The sequence below is a fragment of the Nannospalax galili genome, unplaced genomic scaffold (assembly GCF_000622305.1).
Source record: "Nannospalax galili isolate Female #2095 unplaced genomic scaffold, S.galili_v1.0 scaffold1064, whole genome shotgun sequence".
NCBI lineage: Eukaryota > Metazoa > Chordata > Mammalia > Rodentia > Spalacidae > Nannospalax > Nannospalax galili.
Window position 1 is genome coordinate 1,353,881 of NW_008352126.1, and position 14,846 is coordinate 1,368,726.

Consider the following 14,846-nt stretch of genomic DNA (forward strand, 5'->3'; position numbering starts at 1 on the left):
TGAGTGATTTAAAGAGAATGAAATGCCTGTATAATCTCAAGGTAACTTGACTAACTTATTTATTAATCCCTATGATGTTTTTAAAATGTTGTCATGAATTATTGATATTTTTCCATAAAGGAAGAGGAACTTGATTTTTCTCTACTAAGTTCTTAAGTTCTACTGAACAGCCTGATTTACTATTCAACAGAAATTAGAAAAGTCATAAGTTTAAAGTAGAAAAACCTAGAAAATTCCATTTAAACCAAGTGATCAGGACTACAATCACCAATAAGTCAGTGTTACTAAATAGCCTCTGATATAATATGGAAAAGCCACTTCCTCCACGTTAGCCATTCCTAAATCACTGATTAATTATAGAAATCACTGTAGAAACCCAATGAGAATTGGAAAGCTAGAGCATTATACATCCAAGCGATTGTCCAGGTCTTACATAAACAAAGAGCAGTTTTCAATGACCCTGGAGACCAGTGGATCCTGTACTGAACTATGATGGGAAGGAAAAGAGGAAGTCTTCAGAAATGCCCTCAGAAACTTTAGTTAACAGTACGGACTAAAATTAGTTCCTCAGTGTTGAGAGGCACACTAGACTGTATACCGTATGAGCTTCAACATTAGGAACAACTGGATTCTAGGCACCCAGGAACCCCTTGTACTATCTTTGCAACTCTTCAGTGAGTCTGAAATAATTTAGAAATTAAAAAGTAGATAAAAAGAAAGTAAAAAAACCTCACTGATTTACTACTAATTGCAAGCTAGTCCTAAGTTTCTCTGTCTTTTATTTTCTATCTTATTTTGTATGATTTCTATTTTTCTAGACTAGAACTGCATTCGACAACTCTCCATTTAGGTTTCTTTATAAGATTTCTGACTTTTAAAAATTGACTGGGGAAGTTCAAACAAACTTATTCCCTGATCACTTCTTTAGACTGCCAGTGTCACCCACAGACAAGACCTTTGACTTACAATTCTTCTAACTAAATTTCTACTGTGTTGACTGTCATTCAAAGATACATAACCCACCCTCTGAGAATTGGCTGTGATATATGGAAAACATTGCTAACCTTCAAATGTTTGTTTTATAAAATTTTTCACAAAAATAAGTATGTGGAAAATTGATCTAAAATTTAAGCTGAGATAATATATACATTTTATCTATTTCAGTCCAATCTAGGACCTTACATAGCACTTATTGTCATTCAAAAAATGTGATATAATTGAAAAACTAAAAGTGCTCATTCTACCTCAAATAAGTTGAATGAGTAGGTAGCATATACAGATCATTGCCAGCTTAAGGCATGAGTCTATACATCCTAAAGTAGGTATACTTAGAACTATACACTTATTTATAAGAATTATTTAAAGTTGCCCTTAAAAACTGCCTGTGGTCCTCCTTAAAGTCTGAAGAACATGAGGAGATGATCTAGAATGATGATATTTTAAAATAACTAAGTTCCCCTAATGATCACTGTTACCCCTCACCTACATAATAACTACCTAAACTAGCCTCTGTTACAGACCATCCTAAGGTGCTTTTATAGCCTCTAACTAGTCAAAAGATTTTAGGCGAGTGAACTGGCCTTCAGACTAATACAGAGTGGTGTTTCCACCTGAAATCGCCAGTTGGATGAATATTTGTTGTGTATCATATTATCTATGAGTCAGGCAAAAATAACTCTGTGTCTGGACCAGAGATATTAGTGGGTTAAGGATAAGAAAGGTGATATTCAGGACCAGAAGGACAAAGGCAGATATAAGGAAAGGCAGCAAAAGACAGAAGTCATTCTGATGATACAGATTAGCGACTCTGAAAGAAGCAAAGGTCAAGGAAAGACTTTTTCTGGCAGTCAGACATCAGGAAGTGCAGACCGGGGCCAATTTGGTCAGACTAAGATAAGGTTTTGGACAAGAAAAACTGATACAGCACATAAGAGATTAGACGAACTTTGGTTCAAGTAAAACCCGACCTTGGACACAGATAGAATTTTCATTATATCTTGCTGGAGTAAGATTTGCTGAGTGTCCTGGTAAGGGAAGTCCAGACTCCTGAATGCAAGTAATTATCTTTTCCAAACTAATACACAATGTTAAATTAATCATATTCATGCACAATTACAATCTATCTGTGCTTTTAGCTTTCCGGCTTCTAATGAAGACACCAGTAAATCACAATAATCAAATCCACGGCCTGCATTAGAATTCCTCATGTCCTTCGAAGGTAAATAGAAAAGGCTTCTCTACACAAGTGTCTGTGGCAACCATCCCATTTCCTGTTGTTATGATTTACTCCACCTCTCACATGACACTCAGTACCTTCTACTTCCATATTTAAATACTTTTCTAGTGTATGGCTTTTTCTACTTGAGCCAGAGAACTACTTACAGAATAAGGTTATGGATTTAGAACAAAGGTGTAGACGCTCCTTGACAAGGTAACCATATGCTTCTCTACACACCTTTCCATGCCTATGAATTATGTAACTTTACTGACATACTTGTCATTTTCTTTGCCTCCACTTCCACTTGGAAAAATTCCCTTTTATTGATTAACATTTTAGTTTGTTTCTCCGTTGCTGTGACAAAACACTCTGACCAATACCAACCTGGGGAGGAAAGGGTTTATTCAGCTTACATCTCCCAGGTCTCAGTTCATCAGGGAGCCCAAGGTAGGAACTCAGGGCAGGAACCTGGAGGCAGGAGCTGGAGCACAGGCCATGGAGGAATGCTGCTTACTGGCTTGCTCCCCTGGCCCCTGCTCAGCCTGCTTTCTTATGCAACACAGGCCCACCTGCCCAGGTCACTCATCAAGAAGATGCCCCTCAGACATGGCCACAGGCCAGTCCAATAGAGGCAATTCCCTGATTGAGGCTCCCTCAACCCAGGTGTGTCAAGTTAACACTAAAGCTATCCAGCACAATGTAAATGCTACCATGACGATCAGTTCATATAATAATCTCCCTTATCAAATGCTGTTCTTACCCTCCACTCATCCTCTCACACACCATATGTACATCCTTACATTGCTGTGGTCCTATTAGCTCTCTTCATCAATTGGTTGTTTTTGAAAACAGAAGTTTCTAATGGCCAATTTATGTTTATGCACATGGTATTGATATGGACAGTCATCGTGACTCAGCTAAAATGTGACTTACATCCAATGATGTGCAGGAACACTGAAAGTAAACACTAACATGATCTGTTATATAACTATTTTGGGAGCAGTCGCATTTTGGATGTGGCTGTCTGTAGGCTTGTGTGCCTACCTACATGTGACCCGTGTGCTGATCTATTTGTGCCAGTGTGTGCCCAGGTCTGGGTGTCTGCTTAGGATGGCCTGTCAATAGGCTTTTGCACACAGTGAATAAAGGTGTCTTATCTGCCCGTGAGTATTCAAAAATTCTTAACCTTCCCACCTCCTCCTTTCCTGGCATCAGAACACGGACCTCACAATGAACAGCTCTGAGGCATGTAACCCTCTCTCCTTCAGCTTTGCATGACTTTGCCCATAACTATATTGAATGTTCACCTAAGAAATAAACTGATGGGAAATTAGAAATTGTATAGAAAAACAAAATAAAACCATAAAAATGAATGAACACAAGATATGCTTTTGAAAAGGTGAATAACTTCCCAAATATAGAATTCTGTAATACGTAGCTAACTCTAGCAGAGATAATTCATTGCCTGTTGTTTTGATCTCTTTTCCTGTTGCTGTGATAAATTACTCTGGTCAAAGCAAAATGAGGAAAAAAGGATTTATTCCGTTCAAGGAGACAGCCGTGATGGTAGTAGGGAAGAGGCGGTGGGCATGGACATCCCGAATCAGGACACAATGATGACAGCATGCTGCCATTTGGTCCCCTTTCCCAATTTTGTAGTCCAGGATCCTCTGCCCAGGAAGGGAAGCTCAAATGACTCAATTATTATAATCCCCACACAAAGTCTGAGAGGCTAACCTTAATGGAGATAATCCTTCACGATGTGCTCAGGGGAGGCCCATCTCCTAGGTGATTCTAGATTCTCTCAAATTGATAATTAACACTAGACATCGCACCAATAGTTAAAACTACTGACATTGAGAATCTGACCTTGAACACCTATTCACTTGTGCTTATTAAGAATGCTGTTGCTTCTTGGACTAGGCCAAAAATTTTCCATATTTAATTCTAAGTAGCCTATATGAACTATTTTTAGTAATTACACAGTCAGAAGATACCTACAAATAGTGTCTCAAGTGACTCACAAGCTACCACATGTTTTCAAAGATATCTCTCGAATTTACCAGGATGGAGATAATATAAATTCTCTATACTTTTGGCTCCATGGTATTACAAGATTTTTATTTAGGGGAAATTGAGTAGGTGATCCATATTCTGATTCATCTCTAATAGCATCAATCATCTTGAACTAACACCCTCCAAGCAAACCACTTGGCTTTCATCCCTATGTGCTGACATACATCACTTTCTTTTAACTCACCTTACCTTTTTCAGGCTGTCTTAGCAAGGCTAAAGAGAGACTGGATAATTCCAAACCTATCAAAAGACAACTCATAAAACAGGAAGTAAAACAATAATCAAAGTTCTGAAGAGCCGGTAATTGTACCAGACTTTGTAATGGTTTAATATTAACTGTCAACTTGACTGTGTCTGGAATCACCTTGGAGACAAGTCTCCAGGCACACCAGTGAGGGCTTGTCTAGATTAGATTAAGTGATGTGGAAAGACCCTGTGATCACGGTCCAAGGTCAGAAGCCAACAAAGGAGGAGGATCAGTGGAGGCCAGGAGGTTAAACAAATTGAGAGGAGCCTCAGAGAAATGAGACATACTTCTTCTACCAGCATAGCTAGGCAGCAGCCACCAGCAGGCACCCCAGCACACACCAGCACACAGGGCTGCCCATGGCCAGGCACAGGCCACATGGGCATCACACAGTCCTAAAGGCAAACAGAACACATGCAGACAAAAGTAGAGGGCTCTGGCCTCTGATCTCAGACCTCATTTATACAAAAATGGTTAGATGATAGATATAGGAGTCCCCAGACATCTGGTCTCGGCATTTTGTACTGGGACCTGCCCTAAGACGCTCCACGTTAGTTATCTTGCCCCATGTCAGATGTCTAAAGCAGCACCATGTGCCATGTGGTATAAACAGAAACTGCCCCTATGGCCTTCGGTTCCTTACAGAGTGTCTCTAATAGCAGGTGGCACCATTCTCTGTGCTGGGGACCTGGACTGCTCGAAAAAGGAGAAAGCTAGCCCAGGGCAATCATTCTTCTCCTTCTGTGCTGTGACTATAGGTGTGACGTGATCAGCTGACTCAAGATCCGAACCCCATGGTTTCCCTACTGGGATGCAGTGTATCCTCAAACACTGAGCCAAAATAAACTCTTCCTCCTGTGAGCTACTTTGATTGAGGTATTTAATTGAAGTAGCCGGAGAAGTAACTTAAACAGTGATGCAGTGATTGCTTCGTGAAACATCATTTGAAGCACCATTTCAAATCATAAATCATATTTCTGAGTCAACTAAGCTTCAATCTCTCTCTCTCTGTCTCTGTCTCTCTCTCTTCTTTACCTATCTCTTTTCTCCATATTATATAATTATCTGGAGATAAACCTGCCCCTTTAGCTCAGTTGCTCTAATAGAATAAAACAGTATAAATATCTACATACTCTATGAATTTGTTTACCTGTATATAAAAATAAATAAATAAATAAATAAACCCTTGTCAGATATTTTAGGAATAAGGTTTTGTAGTGCATATGTTTCACAACAGTGATAATAACGTTAAATATACAACAATAAGAGGAAAGATATAAATACCAAGTGACTCCTCTTCTCCTGGACTATCCTACAACTCATATTTTTAACAAGAAATTGTCTGAATCCAGTAAACATGCAAATCAGTGGAAATCACATTGATTTGCATCCAGTAAATCTATGTTATAATATCAAGGCTACAGTCAGTTTTTGGCCTCGGGTACATTTTTAATCTCTTTGATGTCAACGTCCTCTCCTGGAAACTTGAGATAAATGATTCTTACAGCACTATTCTAGGATTATATAAAATAATTTGTGTGAGGCCATAATCATAGTGTCTTAAAGTCATTCAACAAAATTAGTTTCTTTGATATAAGATCAAGGGTACTGAATTTGTATGATGCTTCCAGAATACATTTCACACTAGTTTGTCAACATCAGGACTTCTGAAATGAAGCCTCTTACTCTGGGTAAAGAAAATCATCTCTGTGTGTATTACGTACAGTTCGGAAGGCTTTGGAAGGGTGCATGGAGTTCCCTATTAAAATTTTGCATTCTTTATCTGTGTCTTTGTTTTCTGTTATGGGTTCTTTAAGGATTCTTTAGTTTTTGTTTGTTCGTTTTCTTTTCTTTCTTTTTCTTTTATGAGACAGGGTCTCCCTATAGTCCCAACTGGACTGGAACCACAATGTGCAGCATGCTGGCTTTGATTGTACAGAGTTCCACCTGCCTCTGCATCCTGAGTACTGAGATTAAAGGCGAGCACCACCAGGCCCAGCAAAGTTTCTTTCTTGAGAAGAATCATTAAGAGAAAAAATGTAATGGGGAAAACATTTGGCAAGTAGCCTCCTGGAGAACAGAGATTAAAGACCATTAGAGCAGAGAAATGACCTCCACAAAGGCAAGAGTTATCTCTGTCCTTTAAAACAGATCTATAAAAACCTGGCTGAGAGAAAGTGTTGAGACGTCTTGAATCCTTGTGATTCTTCAATCTTATTAAGCTCCTGGCTGTTATTCAGGAAGCGTCAATTCTACTTGAGACCCATATATAGAGCAAAGAAATGAAATTAAATTGGATTTGAAAAATATCCTGCCTTCAGAAAGCTTTCACTAATGGAGACAGGAGAGGGTCAAAGTAAGATGAAATAATTGCAGAAATAAGAAGGAAAATAATATTGATGCCTTAGGAGAGGCTTTACCAACATCATATAGGATAGACTGATAATGAAATCCATCAGTGAAGATCATAAATTCCCATCAAGTAAATTTACATGTCTTTCTGTGATCAAGTAAAAGAAAAAGAAAAATAAAGAGTTTTGTGGCAGGAAGTGAAAGGTAGGATAGGAGAGCAGGATGAGAAATATTATTTTGGTGACTACTGATTATTAATGTCATTAGCATTACCTTTTTTTGTCTTTTTGAGACAGGATCTCCCTGTAGCCCTAGCTGCCCTGGATCATTAGCATTATTTTTTAAAAACTCCAGAAGATCATTCAACATTGGAACTATTTTCTCCACACACAGAACATGTTAAAGTTGGTTAAAGAGTCAAGCAGTAAGTGAATGGAGTCTGTCACCACTGGCTGATCTCCTGAGACTGATCCTTCACTGTGTCTAACAAAACTCTGACAGTGTTTTTATGTCACAGAGTAGTGAATTAAATTTTTTCAGAATCTGAAACACTAGCCCTGAGGACAATCTTGCAAGGTAAAGCTCAAAAATAGGTGTATTTACGAAGGTAAGGTTTTTATTTTTGTTTTTGAGATACCTAACCATAAAAACAAAAATGGGAGTGCACTCCATGTAGGTGGTAAAAGAAAACTGAACACATGCACATACCTACACATACTTACACATGCATGCACACACATACACATACAAACACCGTATATACATAGGTAAGTACATATATATATGCATGCATACAGACATACATGCCACGCATGTATACCTATACATACATGACCTGTTTTAATTAAATAATGCATTATCATTTAAGAAAATTGTTATCCCTACATTTGATAGCAAATATAGATAGCTTTTGTAGTTTGTCTCAGTGCTTGAAATAATTATCCACTTTATCATACTGTGGGTGTGACAAAAATGAATGCTGCATTTAATATGCTTATGGGGTCCAGGCACAGTGAGATGTACTATGGAAATACGCTGAAGGAACGGGAAGGGTTCTCATTCTGTTTTGTCTTGCATAAAATCCTTCACCCTCGACAAGCACAGAGGGGAAATTTTAGCAGGGAAGGCATATTTAGAATGATACATTTATATTTATTAAGTTTATTTTTCCACAGAAAACTTTTCTCTTAAAATATTGAACTGTGGCTTTTCGAGACGTCAAGTGATTAAAAGAGCCTAATGAGGAAAAGAATCAATGGCCCAGAAGAACTGAAATTAGAGTTAGGAATTAATTGATTTTGAAAAAAATAAGATTCAAAGAGAATATTAAATGAAATTCCTCTAGAATCATTAAGTTTGTAGTAATAAAGTGAGTGGGTATTACTTATGAATATTTTGACTAGATAAGCTTCAAATTCTAAGCAGTCGGTTTTAAGGAAATTTTCTCTGGACGACACCAGTAAAGTGATCCTTCACTAACACGAAGTCACTGAGGAGCAGCCCCCTGGCCTCATGCCCAAGTGCAGGCCACGTCTGTGCTAGTTACAGGCAGGACATGATGTGCTTGCCTGCTCAACCTCTCTGTACATCTTGTATTTGCAATAACATATAGATTTTCATAGTTAATTCTGCCTTAAGAATCAGTGTTATAATGAACTGCAGTGCTATTAAAAGATTGAAATAAGGACTAAAGCAGATCTGAAAATACTTCATTCCCCTTGAACAATACAAACCCACCATTGTTCTCTAAAAGCTGAAATGCCCACAGTAAACGCTGTTGAGATATTGCTGTTCTGTTGTCCACAGCTTTTATTGTTTGTGAAGTCCCTCAGATGAGCAGATGTGCTGATGTAATTCAGTTTGTTAACACGAAAAAAAAATAAAAACAACTTCACAGAAGTGCCAAAAATAACAGGTGCTGTATAAAGAATTGTAAGAAACCATTATTGGATTTCATAGATTTACCATTTACACACCAGGAACATCTGATAGTATGAAACTATAGGCGTTGATGGACCACTGGAAGTTGATAAAACTGCAGTCAAAAGGGAGGGGAGAATCTGTCTTAGAGAAGACTAGGTTCTTAGGGAACTATGGGTCCCTATGTTATCCTGTATGCATATATAGAATAGTAGCTAAGGGCACGGTTGATTGCATATAATCACTGAGGCAATGGAGTAACTGTAATGATAGTTCATGGAAATAAATCGCTAACTCTACAGTTAATATCTTTGGGTTCCATGAGCTTATATTAAACCTGGAGGGTTGGCAGAGTATAATTCAGGGCATTATGTCATTGAAAACTTCTCTATGAACTTTCTGCATGCTGAGCTGTACAAAATTAAAAAATTAATATTAATATGAAAATTTCCTTCACCCCTGAAATGGATTTCTTATTGCTCCCCAAATAACAGAACTTAAAGTGAAAGCAGGTAGAGGGCCGGGATTCACGGCACTCCTGGGCCTCAGAGTAGTGATTGTGGTCATGTTCTCAGCATAAGTTAGCTCTCACTGCAGAGTCATCTACAATGTAAGCCCTCCGTCACCACTGCCACACTGACTCTGTACCACCAGAAGAGGACCATTTCCACATCATTTTGGGAAAGAAAATGAAGATATCAAAGAACTGTATGTTTGGAAACCTATTCGCCGTAGGTCAACAAAGGTGACAGTTTGTTCTGTATATACATCAAGATGCTTTATGAAACAATGCTGAATGTTTTCACTACGAAGATGAGATAAGTGATTGCAGAGGTGTGTGTGTGTGTGTGTGCGTGTGTGTCTGTGTCTGTGTCTGTGTGTGTGTGTGTGTGTGTGTGTGTCTGTGTCTGTGTCTGTCTGTAAAGATGACCATGACTGCAGGTACCTGAAGATGACAGATGGGATTGTTAGAACCTCTAGAGTTATAGTCACAGGCAGTGATGAGCCACCTGATGAGGGTGCTGAAACCAAACTCAGTTCCTCTGCAAGAGCGGTAAACACTCCGAACACCTGTATCATCTTTTCAACCCTGAATGTTAGCCTTCGTCATACTTTTCTGCTTCATAATGATAAACTGTGTGCTCTTAATTTCCACAAGTGTTACTCCCTGTCTCACTTGATATACAGATGTTTATTTTTGCCATGAAAAGATTGCAGATTAGCTTAAGGAAAGTATATGCTTCCTGTTTCACAAACATTACCCTTGCTTAAAGTTTTCCAGTGAGAGAGAGAAAATACATGGTATCTTAGCACTCTCTTGCTGACTTCCATGTGGCTGAGGTTAAAGAGTAGCTCGACTCTTTGGAAACAATAGAATGACTATATTTAAAGGAGAGTACAGTAGCCAGGCAACTTAAACTGTTTTATTCATGTAATTCTCACACAGTGTAAGTATAGAGCCAGCATTCTGCAACCAGGCTGTAGGTACAGATCATGTTCACTCCCACATCTTTCTAAGTGGTTGAAAACTGTCATGCAAAGAACATTTCCTTTTTACTTAGAGAATTACATTCTTTAGAATTCAAAGAAAGTCATTTTAGAGCACATTAGCCATGGATATAGTATAAAGCCCAGTCAGGTAAAGTCATTAGCAGTTATTTTTAGAAGGACATAGAGAATAAAAGCTTAAACTAGTTTTTTAATTTGGTAAAGAGGTTATTGGGGCCAGAATCTGATTTTTGTTCAAAGAAATTATAGAATAGAAAATAAAAGAAGTTTTAAAATATTGAGTGTACTTTCAAATATGTTGACTAAGACTATGGGGCAGATGTTTAAGAAAAAGAATAAAGAGTTTTCACAGTTTAGTGATATCACTTCGTGACTATAGTTTAAGAACTCACCCACTCCTTTTTATCTATAGCAAGGCTTCACACTGCTTACTTATCTGAATTAATCCACATTGGAAGTCAGTTATAGAATCAAACATTTACTTTGGAGAAATAGGTGTGTGGTTCAGATATATTTGTAGAATACTTTATGTTTTGCCCTCAGAGGATAATTATGTTTATAACTGATCTGATTTATCCCAGAATGATAAGGTAAGACTAGATTAAAATTCTGCAAATTTCAAGTTCTTTCCTCCAAATCTAACCCATTATTTAACCTGAAACAGGTAAGAGTATCTCAGAGCAGCTGAAAGTATCTAACAGGGCCTCCTTCTGTTTGGATCTCACTATGGTACATCTAGGAATGAGCTGATCACTGATGATACAAGATGAAAAACTGACCAATGTGAGCATTTCTTGCTGGGGAGATAGATTTCATTCTACAAAAGAAGCATATTGCTAGTGTGATTTAATACAAAGCAACAGTAACCATTTTTACACTGAAAACCAGAAACAAAATCTACAATACCATTGCTATTGGTTGCCTTGAGTAAACTGAAATAAGATTGTGTGTGTGTGTGTGTGTGTGTGTGTGTGTGTATGTGTGATTAGTTTATTAGTTTACCCCTTTCTGTTCAGACTTCTTTCTGGGAATAACAACTTTTCTTTTTATTGTAACAACAATAGAAACAAAAATAAAATTATTACCATATCTCTCTATGTAAACATGGGACTCGGCATGGTCAGACCAAAGGAAGTACGCAAATTGAAACAGTGAAATGTAAGATGTGCAAACACTTCTGGTTTCTGATTTAACATATAAGGTCAGAAGTCACCACCCCATCCCAAAATAAGTGAAAATGAGTACAGGAAAGTAAAGAACTCTTGTACCAATACAAGAGCTAAAGGCACAGAGTAAATTGTTGCTCTCAAAATGGAAGACTAGACAGGTAAATAGGGAAAAATGAATGAACGAATGACTCATGGGACTCATGGGAGCACAGACTCAGCAGCATAACCTCCTTTCAGACAAATAAGAATCAAACAAGACTGTTAGAGTAGATCTAATAAAGACACAACTTTGTGTCACCTACAAGAAACCGACCAAGAGAAACAAGCACAAGTTCAGAGAAATAAACCATTATAACAGGTTGCACAGATAACAGGGATAATTATGTTTCCAAGTGGAGCTGATTTCAAAACAAGGGAGTAACTGGGATGCCCTTCAGTAGGTCAATGATTCAAATAGCCTGATTCATCCAAATGGTAAGATATGACTCAGTGCCAAAAAGAAAGGACTGTGAGGTCACACACACTTGTAATCTCAGCAACCAGAAAACAGAGATAGGATAACCTCAAGTTAGAGGCTACTCCGGTCTAGAATGCAAGTTCCATGCAAGTCAAGGCTACATACTGAGATCCTGCTTCAAAATATAAGCATATAAATAATAAATAATAAATTTGGATTCAGGTTGTCACTCAGTTAGTAGAGGGTTTTCTAGCATAGTCTGGGTGTGATATTAGTTGAACATGATGGTGCCCACTTGCAACTCCAGCATTTAAATAAAAATTACTAAGTGACAGGAGTCAATTTAGGCAGTCTACATAGTGTGTGGAGTCATCTATGATTCCAATTATAGTACTTTCCAAAAGACCAGTGTATATGAGGGACTGGTGAGGGAAGAATTCATACATAGAGCACAGAGGTTTTAGGGCAGTGAAAGTATTTGTGATACTCTGTTAGTGGGTACAAGTTATTCATTTTTTCCAAATTCACAAGAAAGCCCAGAATATGCAAGAAAAAAAGTGAACAGTAACATAAACCTATTCTTTGAGTGATTACAGAATGACTTCAGTGGAGATTCCTCAACACAGCACGTAACACTCGAGGGAAAGCTGATAATGGGGTTAACTTGGCATTTAGAAAGACATATGGATGGGAAGTCTCTGTGTCTCCATGTTTATGATTTAAACCTAAAACAGTTCTACAAAAATCATCTTCGATAATGTGTGACAGTATCTCAATAAAAGCACAACATGTCTTTAACACATTTCCTCAATTGTTTATAAGAAATAAAAAATAAAATCTTGAGGTCATTAACATGTAATGACATGAATTTTGAAGTAATCGAAAGTAATATTCCTTATTGGGCTTGAGACATGGCTCAGTGGGTATTTATCTCCAGGCCTGATGACCTGACTTTGATTCCCAAAGCCCACATGACAGGAGAGATCCAGCTCTGACCAGTTGCCTTCTGACCTCCATACGTGCACTGTGGCATGCACACAAATGCACACAAAATAAATATATAAATGTAATAAAAAATTAAAAAATAAAATTCTTTTTAAAAAGACATGAAAAATTTGTTATTTAATTATATAGTTTGAGCATCTGTGGATTGAGGTGTAATCTGAGTGTGTAAACAGTGGTTTCCTGCTCAAGTTTTGATTTGTTTTCTCAATTATATTTAGTAAGTCTATTTTGTATTCTTGATTTTGTATCAGACATCGGGATTTAACTTTAAGCTAGACAGACATGGCTCTGCACTACTGCAGTCAGGACACAAAGACCAGCAGAAAGTAGGAGACCACTGACAGAATTCTAGTGTGCTGTAAGTCCTGCATTAAATATAATAGTAGATTAATATTTTACTTAGCACATAATCATTGAAAATATATGTGATATTTTTACAAAATGTGTAATGATGAAATTCCTCCATAGAAATTCATCACCTCACACATTTATCATTTCTTAGTGTTAAGAACACTAGTGTTAAGAACATTCCAGTGTCTTCTTTTAGATTTTTTGGAATATTGAGTTAATGATGGGCCTTCAGTCCTTATGATCACAAATCTATCTTGTTTCAAGCTCTTCAGTTGGTGATGATTTTCCCCAGCAGCATTAGCAAAGTATTGCTATGAGAAAACATGGTATTTTTCTGTCTGCTCTGTTTAGGATAATAATTACTCAGAGAATTGGTGTAATTATTTGAGTTTTTTGTACAGAAAAGAAATTACTGACTCTGACACAATAACTTACAAAGAAAAAATTAAATAATTAACATTTATCTTAGCTTATACAAGAAACGTTCTTCATGTATAGGGACACATTTTAACCTTTTCCAGAACTGAAATGAAGAGGATGGATAGTTCTCTGAGAGCAGATGGTGATTATAAAAATTCATGAAATGGCCTCCCAAATATGCATTCAGTATGTAGTTAAAAATATAGAGAAAGGATAAAGGCCAGGAATGAGAGAGGAAAGAAAACAGCGTGAGGTGAGATAAAATAAAACCCCTGACTGGCCAATGACTGTCTCAGGCTTAAGTGTTCTGATGAAAGAAGCCACCAGGGATAGAACGTTCACAGGGTGATGGTAGCAATCGGGCCCTTCATGCCCACTGCACATTAAGGCGATCCCTGCCACAACGAATTTTGCAAAAGAGGAAGATTATTCACAACACAGCCAAGCAAGAACGTAGGAGATCCAAGTGTGAAATCCACCTCCCTGAGCATAAGGCTTAAGCGATAAGGAAACAGCTGATGTGAGGAGTTGGGGGGCAAATGACAAGGGGTGTGCTTGAGCCTAATCACTCCTTCTAGTGCCTGCTCAGAATGCAGCATTAGCAAGACTGAGCTAGTAGCTTCTGGCCTCTGATGTCAGAAGGCTGCCCCTCAGATACAGCACAAACTGGAGTGGAGGGTAGTGCTTTGGATACTGTGACATTCCCAAACTTTAAAACATGTGGCTCTTGAGAATAGTTGCCTTTGTTAATGTTTTAGATAGCTTGCCTGCAGTGATGACCTGGAAATTCAATTCGGCCTCAGTCTGCATGTCATTTACAATCCAATTATAATTTTACTTCTATGAAATACCAGGTAAAATACATGGCATTTCTCTCAGCATTGTAGTTTTAACTTTCAAATTTTTCAAGAATTTTACATATATATATATATATACATATAGATAGATAGATGATAGATAGATAGATAGATGATAGATAGATAGATGGAAGATGTATGGATGGATTGATTAATGGAAGGATAGGTAGATAGAAAAAGAAAAGGTACGTACATAGGTACTTGTACTTGATAGACTGTAGACACAATGGTACTAAGTAGACAGATGACAGATGATAGAGAAATA